The following is an 8,835-nucleotide window of genomic DNA, read 5'->3' on the forward strand; positions in this document are numbered from 1 at the left end:
ATCTTCAGTGGAATCCTATCAAGATGCATGCATTCTTTCAATCCAATTCAGTTCACATAAACACATATTTCCCAACAAATGTTTCATTTATGAATGATCAATCCACTAAGCATAGATGTAAACATGGATTTCAACAATTCTCACCAAGCAAGTGTTTCACTAAATCTCTCAAGTGTTTAGAAGTTCACTCCACTCTTCTACTTTTGACATGTCGCATAAAACAACATTGCCATTAATCTAAAACAATCAAAATAATCACATGCAAATGTCATCATAAGGACTTTTCCAAGGCTTGTAATGAGGTTGGGCTATCAAGAAAAATTGGTTTCGGAATACAAAATCCTTGTGTTAAGAGAGTTAGTGTAACATTCAAAGTTTAAGCACAACTCTCTTTTTCACCAATCTCACTCATTCCCAACTTCTTCCCCTTTCTTTTATTTTTACGTTGAGCTCATCTTTCATGCTTTTTCTTTTCTTTTCTTTTTCTTTCTTTTCTCATGAATTTTTCTTTTTCAACACTTAAGCTCAATGCTACTCTTTACCTTTTAACTTTCCCCATACAACCCCAAACTTGAACCTTTTCAACATATACAATTAATCTCATCCCAACTCAAGGTCAATAGATTCAAATCAAGGGTTTCCATCCTGTTTAAGGCCAAGGTTCAAAAGGGGTATACATTTAAAGTACTTTGGGAAAACATTTGGCTAAGTAAGGGTTCCCAAACATGGCCTTGATCATATGACATAAACATGCAATTTAATCAATTATCAAGATTTAGGCAATATCATTCATGATTTCCTGTGAACAATACATACAACAAGAAAAACTCTGGAGCTCAATACCTCACACAACATGCTTTCTCACACATTATTCATGCATCCTGCTTAGTATCACAATCACAATCATAAACCACTATACATCTGTTCACATAACTAGTGAATTACTTACCTGAATATTAAGATGCACACAGTTTCAATCATCAACCACATTCAATCATCATCATTGAATAACTCGTCATGCAATATAAAATCAAACCATCATCAGAACCAGTGTACAGGCCAAGTATAGACACAAAATAAAACTCACCCTATTCTACTAATTCAAAGTAGAAAAGAAAAAGAAAAACCTGGGTTGCCTCCCAATAACGCTTGTTTAATGTCACGAGCCTGACCCAAACCTGTCTAGCACTCATCAGTAAGTGTCTATCTTTCCAACACCCTTTAGTAGGTGTGCCTTCCTGTATCCTTCAGTAGATACATACAAAATTCTAGCATCCCTCAGTAAATGCTACCCAAAAAATGTTTAAAATTCCAAAAAGTTACAAGTCCAAAATCCAATAACCTAAAACTAAAAATGTTTTACAACAAGTAGGATTAAATCAAATATCTTTAAGTCTTTCCATCCCGATTGGGGTCTTCATCTACCCAACTCATGAGTTGCCTTCTATCCACTCTTTTGGCAGCTTTGGTATATGGTCTTATAATCTCCACCACGCCATCTTCTTTGATTTTGTTGACAATCCACTTCCTATTTTTGAATTTCACCTGTGAACCACGTGGAAATGATGTATCTTTTGAGTGGATCGTGCCTCCTTTATCAACCTCCTCATTTTCAGGTACCTGCAAATCATTACAATTGTTAGTATTGGTACCTGTTGTGTTATCCCCATCATCTGATGCAGCTTCCCTTCTTGACTTTTTGTGTCTGGCTCTCTTTTTAATTCTAACATTATTTTCTTTAGAGCCAGTACATAATAGCACATGTTCTTTGTCTCTCATCATGATTCTTCCATCATGGACACTAATAAACATCTTTGAAGTTGCCATGAAAGGTCTTCCAAGAATCATTGGAATCTTTTCCTCATCTTCCATGTGCATGACTATAAAATCAGCCAAAAGTTCTAGCTGTTCCACATGCACAACCACATTTTCCACCATACCAAGTGGTGTTTTAATGGACCCATCCGCCACCGTCACAGTAAGATTAGATGGTTTTAATGTTAGTCCTCCAATTTTCTTCAAGAAACGCTGGGGCATCATGTTAATGCTAGATCCAGAATTTATCATCGCTCCTCCTACATCAACATCGTTCACAACGCATGAAAGATTCAAATAACCTGGATCTTCTACCTTGCGCGGATAATTCTTCTTTTGAGGTTGAATATCAAATTCCTGCTCCTCTTCATCTTCCTCTAAATTTATCATATCTCCAAGATAATATTTCATCCTTTCAGAATATGCAGGAATCTGTTGAATTACTGAAGGCACCACAATCACTTGGTTAAAATTTTCTCTAATCTGCCCATTGTGACTGGAACTTACTTCCTCTTCTTCTTCACCTTCACTACTGTCTATCTCAATAATTTCTCTTTCCTCCTCTTCCTCTTCACTGCTCCCAATTTCCATAACTTCCCTTGTAACAACAACTTTGCATTCCTCTTTAGGGTTAACATCATTGTTAGCCCTAAATTGGTTCTTCTCAGTAGTTTCTACCCTCTTTAACAGCTGACCAATTTGCATCTCCAGGGATCAAAAACTAGCTTGGTCGCTTGCATGATTAGACTCATACACCTTCAAGAATTTGTCAAATCTCGCATTTAAGTCCCTAACAACTTTTGTCAAGTGAGTAACTTGTTGCCACATAGGTGAGGGTTGCTGCGGCCTGAAACCACCTGTTTGCCCTGATGGGTTGTTCTATGTCTGACCAATACTCGGATGGTTCTTCCAACCTTGGCTAGAATTGCCTTGGTTGAAGTTCCCCTGCCTGTACTGGAACTGATTCCCCATGTAATTGACTTCCTGCTGCATCCCCTCAGGCAAAGCACATTGACCATTGATATGGTCACCACCACAGAAATCAAATAGTTGTTGCGTTTGGGAGACATTACACATCTCCTTAGGAAGCTGTGAAATAATCTTTGTCAAATTGTCTAGCTTTTGAGTCAAAAGGTGGTTCTGAGCTAGCATGGCATCATCTACGACTCCTATCTTCTATATAGGTGCGCCTCTTTCACTGATTGTTTCCTGCTCATTAGCAGCCATACTCTCTATCAAGTCACAAGCTTCAACTTCAGTCTTCTGCTTGATATCACCTCTAGTTGAGGCATCCAACATCATCTTAGACTGCATGTTCAGTCCACCTAGGTAAGCAAGAACTAAGGTTGTCTTGTCAAACCCGTGGACTGGTGTCTTCCTTAGCAAGCCTTTGAATCTTTCCCATGCTTGACCTAGAGTCTCTTCCATGCCTTGGTTGAATGATGAGATCTCCAGTCTTCCCTCAGTAACATTAGACTGTGGGAAATATTTGTTGACAAACTTTGTAGCCACAGTCTCCCATGTTGTAAACGTTTCTTCAGGGAAGGAATTCAGCCACGTCTTAGTGTTGCCCCCCCAATGAGAATGGGAACAAGCTAAGCTTTACTTTATCTTCTGATACACCTGCCATCTTTACTGTGTTGCAAATTTCACTAAACGTTGTCAAATGGTCATATGGGTTCTCATTTGACAAGCCGTGAAACTGGTTGCTTTGCACCAGGTGTATAAGTGTTGGATTCATCACCATATTAGTCGTTTGATCCGTAGGCATGATTGTGCTGTTAAAATGAAAAGGGCCAACAGCATTAGACTAATCTGCAAGAGTGTGTCTTTGAGGAGGTTGATTAGTCATCTCCTCTGCTCTTCGTACTGGTGAAAGTGATAGTAATCTGTCAGGAGAAGGAAACAAATCCCTAGATGAGCATCTGACTCTCCTTCTTCCCCTTGTCTCACTTAAGCCTTCAAGAAGAGGTTGCGTATTTTTCTTGCTCCTAGTATGTCTAGTCTCCTACTGCATGCACAAGAAACACAAACCCTAGTAGCACTTTTATACATAAAAAAAAAACTAAAAAAAAAAACAAAAAACAAAAACACAATATATACAATCAAGTCAAATTTAATCAAGTTACACTACTAGATAAGTTAAACCACGAGTCCCCAGCAACGGCGCCAAAAACTTGTTAAGTCCCCGACAAGTGTACCAGATCGTTATCAAGTAATATAAAATGGGTAAGTCCAAGTATCGTTTCCCAAAGGACTCTTAGGCCTTAACTTTCATATAACCTAATTGCGTAAGACTTGAGAAGAAATTGATATTAAGTTTTTAAATGCAAAAAAAAAAAAAAAAGTAAACATGCAAATGCAATGAATCAATGGTTGAGGAAAAACTATGGATGAATGGTGTTGTTGGGGTTTACAATTTCATCTTATCCACCCTCATATATCTACTCTTCTTATTTAATTTCCTTGTTTATCACATTACCATGCAAACTTTTTTGGTTTACCCTTAACCCAATCCCTTGGTGAAAAGAGCCTATTACTAATTACCGGCTTGTTATCCCTAGCCTCCCCTAGTAATTAATAATGCATAATGGACGGAAGCAAAATACAATTGATCGTCCTACCCCTATCCCTTGGCGATATTAACATAATCAAGGAATTCCCCCCCCCAGTTCATGACATTACTGTACGTTCCCATATCAATAAAGACAAACAACATTTACTGAATGAGTTAAACGATAAAAGCATTAAACACAGGTAAGGAACCCAACAATTGATAAATCAAGCACATGCAAGCATATGAATTAAATAAGAATTTGGATATATGAGAGTTTCAAAAGATTACATTGTTCCCCAAAAACAAAGGGTTTATTTTACCATTATCATGGTGAAACTAGATGAAATACAATGGAAGAATGAAAGAATAAACCCTAGATTGAGTAGTTTGGTGCCTAAGCATCCAAAGAACGACTCCCAAGGTGTGTAGAGTTGCTTTGGACGTTTCCCTCTGCCAAAGATTGAGTTTTGATTCGCACTAGGGCTATATATAGGCCAAAAAGATAACAGAATTTAAGCCCAGGCCCAGCAGACAACCGCTCAGCGCCTAATTTAACCGCTCAGCGGTTTGCCTCTAATCGTTCAACCGCTCAGTGCCCTGTTGGACCGCTCAACGGTTTGCCTATAATCGCACTGGGCGCTCAACGGTCTGTTCTGGCACTCAGCGGTTCCTTTGGCTCTTCTTTTCATCCTTTTTCTTCATCTTTCACGAGCACAAGTCCTCCTTACTTCACCTCCATCTTCAAATCACCTCAAAACCCTGCAAAACAATGTAAAACCAAGCATAATACTTCTAAAACCAACTTTTGACTCTCAATGACTCAACTAATTGTTTTACTTGATTTTAAGCTCATTCTAAGCCATAAAGGGTGTGTTTTTATATCAAATTTATGCATGAAAATAGCGGTTTTTAGATCGTTATCACAACTCCAAACTTATAACTTTGCTTGTCCTCAAGCAAACAAGACAACACTTGGCTTTCCACTTCTTCTTCAAATAGTTCAATACTTTCAAAAATCCTTTTCCTCATAACAAGTTATTTATTCAATTTAGATCTTCAGTGGAATCCTATCAAGATGCATGCATNCTTTCAATCCAATTCAGTTCACATAAACACATATTTCCCAACAGATGTTTCATTTATGATTGATCAACCCACTAAGCATAGATGTAAACATGGATTTCAAAAATTCTCACCAAGCAAGTGTTTCACTTAATCTCTCAAGTGTTTAGAAGTTCACTCCACTCTTCTACTGTTCACATGTCACATAAAACTACATTGTCATTCATCTAAAACAATCAAAATCCTCACATGCAAATGTCATCACAAGGACTTTTCCAAGGCTTGTAATGAGGTTGGGATATCAAGAAAAATTGGTTTTATCGGAATACGAAATCCTTAAGTTAAGAGAGTTATTTTAACATTCAAAGTTCAAGCACAACTCTCTTTTTCACCAATCTCACTCATTCCCAACTTCTTCCCTTTTAACTGTCAAAACAAGGAAAAACCAAGCATAATATCTCTAAAACCACCTTTGACTCTCTTGTAACCTAACTAAAGAAATTTGCATGATTTCAAACTAATTTCTAAGTCATAAAGGGTGTGCTTTGTATCAAAATTAAGTGTGAAAATAACGGTTTTTGAACCGTGATCAAGAATCAATCTCAGGTATGTTTACCTTCACTTCCCGGTAGGTTTTTTGAATAGGAGACATCAACAAATCATGACCAGTGATGGAAGATGAAGTTGGTCTACCTGGCTCAAAAGTGTTGCTCATATTTGCCTGGTCCTCCAATTTTCATCAGTCTCCTCAGGTGCAAGAGTAGGGACATAGGAAGGTTGGAAAGTAGATGGCATAATGTGCACATGACTCTGGTTTCCATCTCCTATGTTTATGGCACTGACATCATCTAGAATCTGAACAACCTGAAAATGTAATATCTTTGAATCTCGAGATTGTTCCTCAATGAGCTGAGTAGCCATCTGCCAAATCAGATGGGTCAAACTCTGAATGGAAGCTCTTGTTTCCTGTTGAACACTATGAAACGAAAGTATGAACAATTGAACGCATGACTTTCCAAAAGAAGTTGCCCTGAATACATGCCATAGTTTCAGATAATACCTGATGAGTCACCATTTTGCGTTATTAACTTAGCTTTTCGCACCATATTGCATAGAACTGAATGGTTTGAATAGGCCGAAATCGAACGGTCTGTTGAAGCCTTGATCGAACGGCCTATTGCAAGCCTGCACCAAATGGTCGAGCACTACAGACCGAACGGTCTATGGAAGTTGATCGCACGATCTGAGCGGTTTTGCGCCAAATGGTTAGAGTGAACTTATAGAGCTGTTAAACCGAATGACATGAGACCGAATGAAGATTGCACCGCACACCAGTTCTTGAGCCTGTAAAACATTGTTGAACCGAACGTTCTGAGCCTTTCATGACCAAACGGTCAGATGAGGTGACTAGAGAAACTCAGCAACAGTGTTGGAAGCACATTCTGGGACTTCAAGAGGGTGTGGCCACGTCATTTGTGTAGTTTAATTTCTTTTTAGAAGGTCATTGGGTCAAACCCTAGGACTTTGGGCCCAATTGTAGGTCATTTTGTAGGATAGGCCCATTAGAAGGGCATTTTGGTCTTTGGGGTTATATAAAACCTTAAAAGCACATTTCATTTCTCAGTTTTTCTCAGACCCAATTGCCACTTTCACGTTTCTTCTTTAGGGTTGGGAGCTTCTTCTTCCTCCCCCTAGGGGGGGTTTAGGTTTTGGCTTTCTTTTCTTTTCATGTATTGAACTCATTCTCTTTACAATTCCATGGTTGAATTTGTTGCTGCACTCAAGTTTCTTGTTCATTTATGTTCTCTGCATTTTATTGTTCATCTTCCTTCCTCTTTGCTGTTGCAGTTTTTACTGTTCATCTTCTTCATTTTTTACTGTTCTGCTGGTTGAGTTTTTACTGTTCTATGTTTTTACTGTTCATTATGTTTTTTCATTTGCTGCTTCATTTTCATTCACGTTTACTGTTCATTCAATGTTTAAGTTCATTTGATGCATTTCAATCCAGCTGTTGTCACATTTTCTCCATTGTCTGTGTGTTTTGGATTTGAATTTTCATTTCCACTGCACTGCGTTTTGAATTTTGTACATTTATTGTTTCTGCCTTTACTGCAAATCAAGTAATATCGTTCTATCTATAACATGTCTCATTGTTAGAGACCGTTCGACTTGTCTTCGTTTCCTGTTTAGTTTTCAATCTCATTTCGATTCGGCCTTGCTTTAATATCGTCCGATTGTCTTGTGTTTTAATTCATTTTCATTTTATTGCTTTGATTTTGTTCAACCTTTGTTTTTGCTTAAGTTTACTATTCGGTCCATCTTTAGGATCGTTCGACTTTAGTCTGTGCTCATTTCCATTTTACTGGCTTAGAGACCGTTCTGTCTCAATGTTAGAACCGTTCGATCACCTGTAGGACAGTTCGGTATTCATGTTTTCCACATCTCTTTCAGCGTTTTCAATTATGTTTGGTTGTGTTTAATTTCCAATTTACGTGTTTGACCTAAGTCCAGAACCACATTTGATCCTTGAGAGACGACCTATGAGTCACTTCCTAGTCTACATTGCATTCTTATTGCACATCAAATTTGACTCGGGTGTGACACCGATCAAATTTTGGCGCCGTTGCCAGGGACCAGCGGTTCAGTCTTAGGTTTTTTTGTTGTGTTAGTGTGTGTTATTGTTTTTTCTTGTGTTGTGAGTTTGTTATTCTATTTTTTGTGTGTGTTGCCTAGTGTGTTGCATTTAGATAGCCTTAGTTGCATAATTTCACTGCATTCTTCCTTTCCCCCTTCTTTCACCATGTCTACCTATTTTGATTATGAACATACTGCTTCGTTTTCCTGTGCCTATAATTATGATTCTCCTTCTGCATGTGACTTTGATTATAGTTATCATGTACATTCTGCTGATTTCTATGCTGAGAACAATATGGCTCCTCCTCCAACTTTTGAGAGTGCTCTTTATGAGCCAATTCCACCCAACGAGGATGATGTTCATTGCGTTCTCAATACTGGACTGATACATTCGCTGCCTAAGTTTCATGGTTTTGCAAGTGAATGCCCACATAAACATTTGGAAGAGTTCCATCTCATTTGCTCTGCAATGAAACCTCCACATGTCCCAGATGATCACATGTTCTTAAGGGCATTTCCGCACTCATTACAAGGAGTAGCAGGGGATTGGTTTTATTGTCTTCCTCCAAGATCCATCACCTTGGCTATCCATGAATTACGGAAACAAAAAGCATCCATAACAGAAAATACAACTCAACAAATATAGTAAATACTAACAAAATAGAAAATATTAAATGTCTTAGAAACTTTTCTACTTGGTGACATAGTGATAAGTTGTCGTTGAAGCTATCAAATTAATACTATTTTTCAAGGCAACTTCAGTATTG

Source organism: Vigna radiata, chromosome 2 (assembly GCF_000741045.1).
Source record: "Vigna radiata var. radiata cultivar VC1973A chromosome 2, Vradiata_ver6, whole genome shotgun sequence".
Lineage (NCBI taxonomy): Eukaryota > Viridiplantae > Streptophyta > Magnoliopsida > Fabales > Fabaceae > Vigna > Vigna radiata.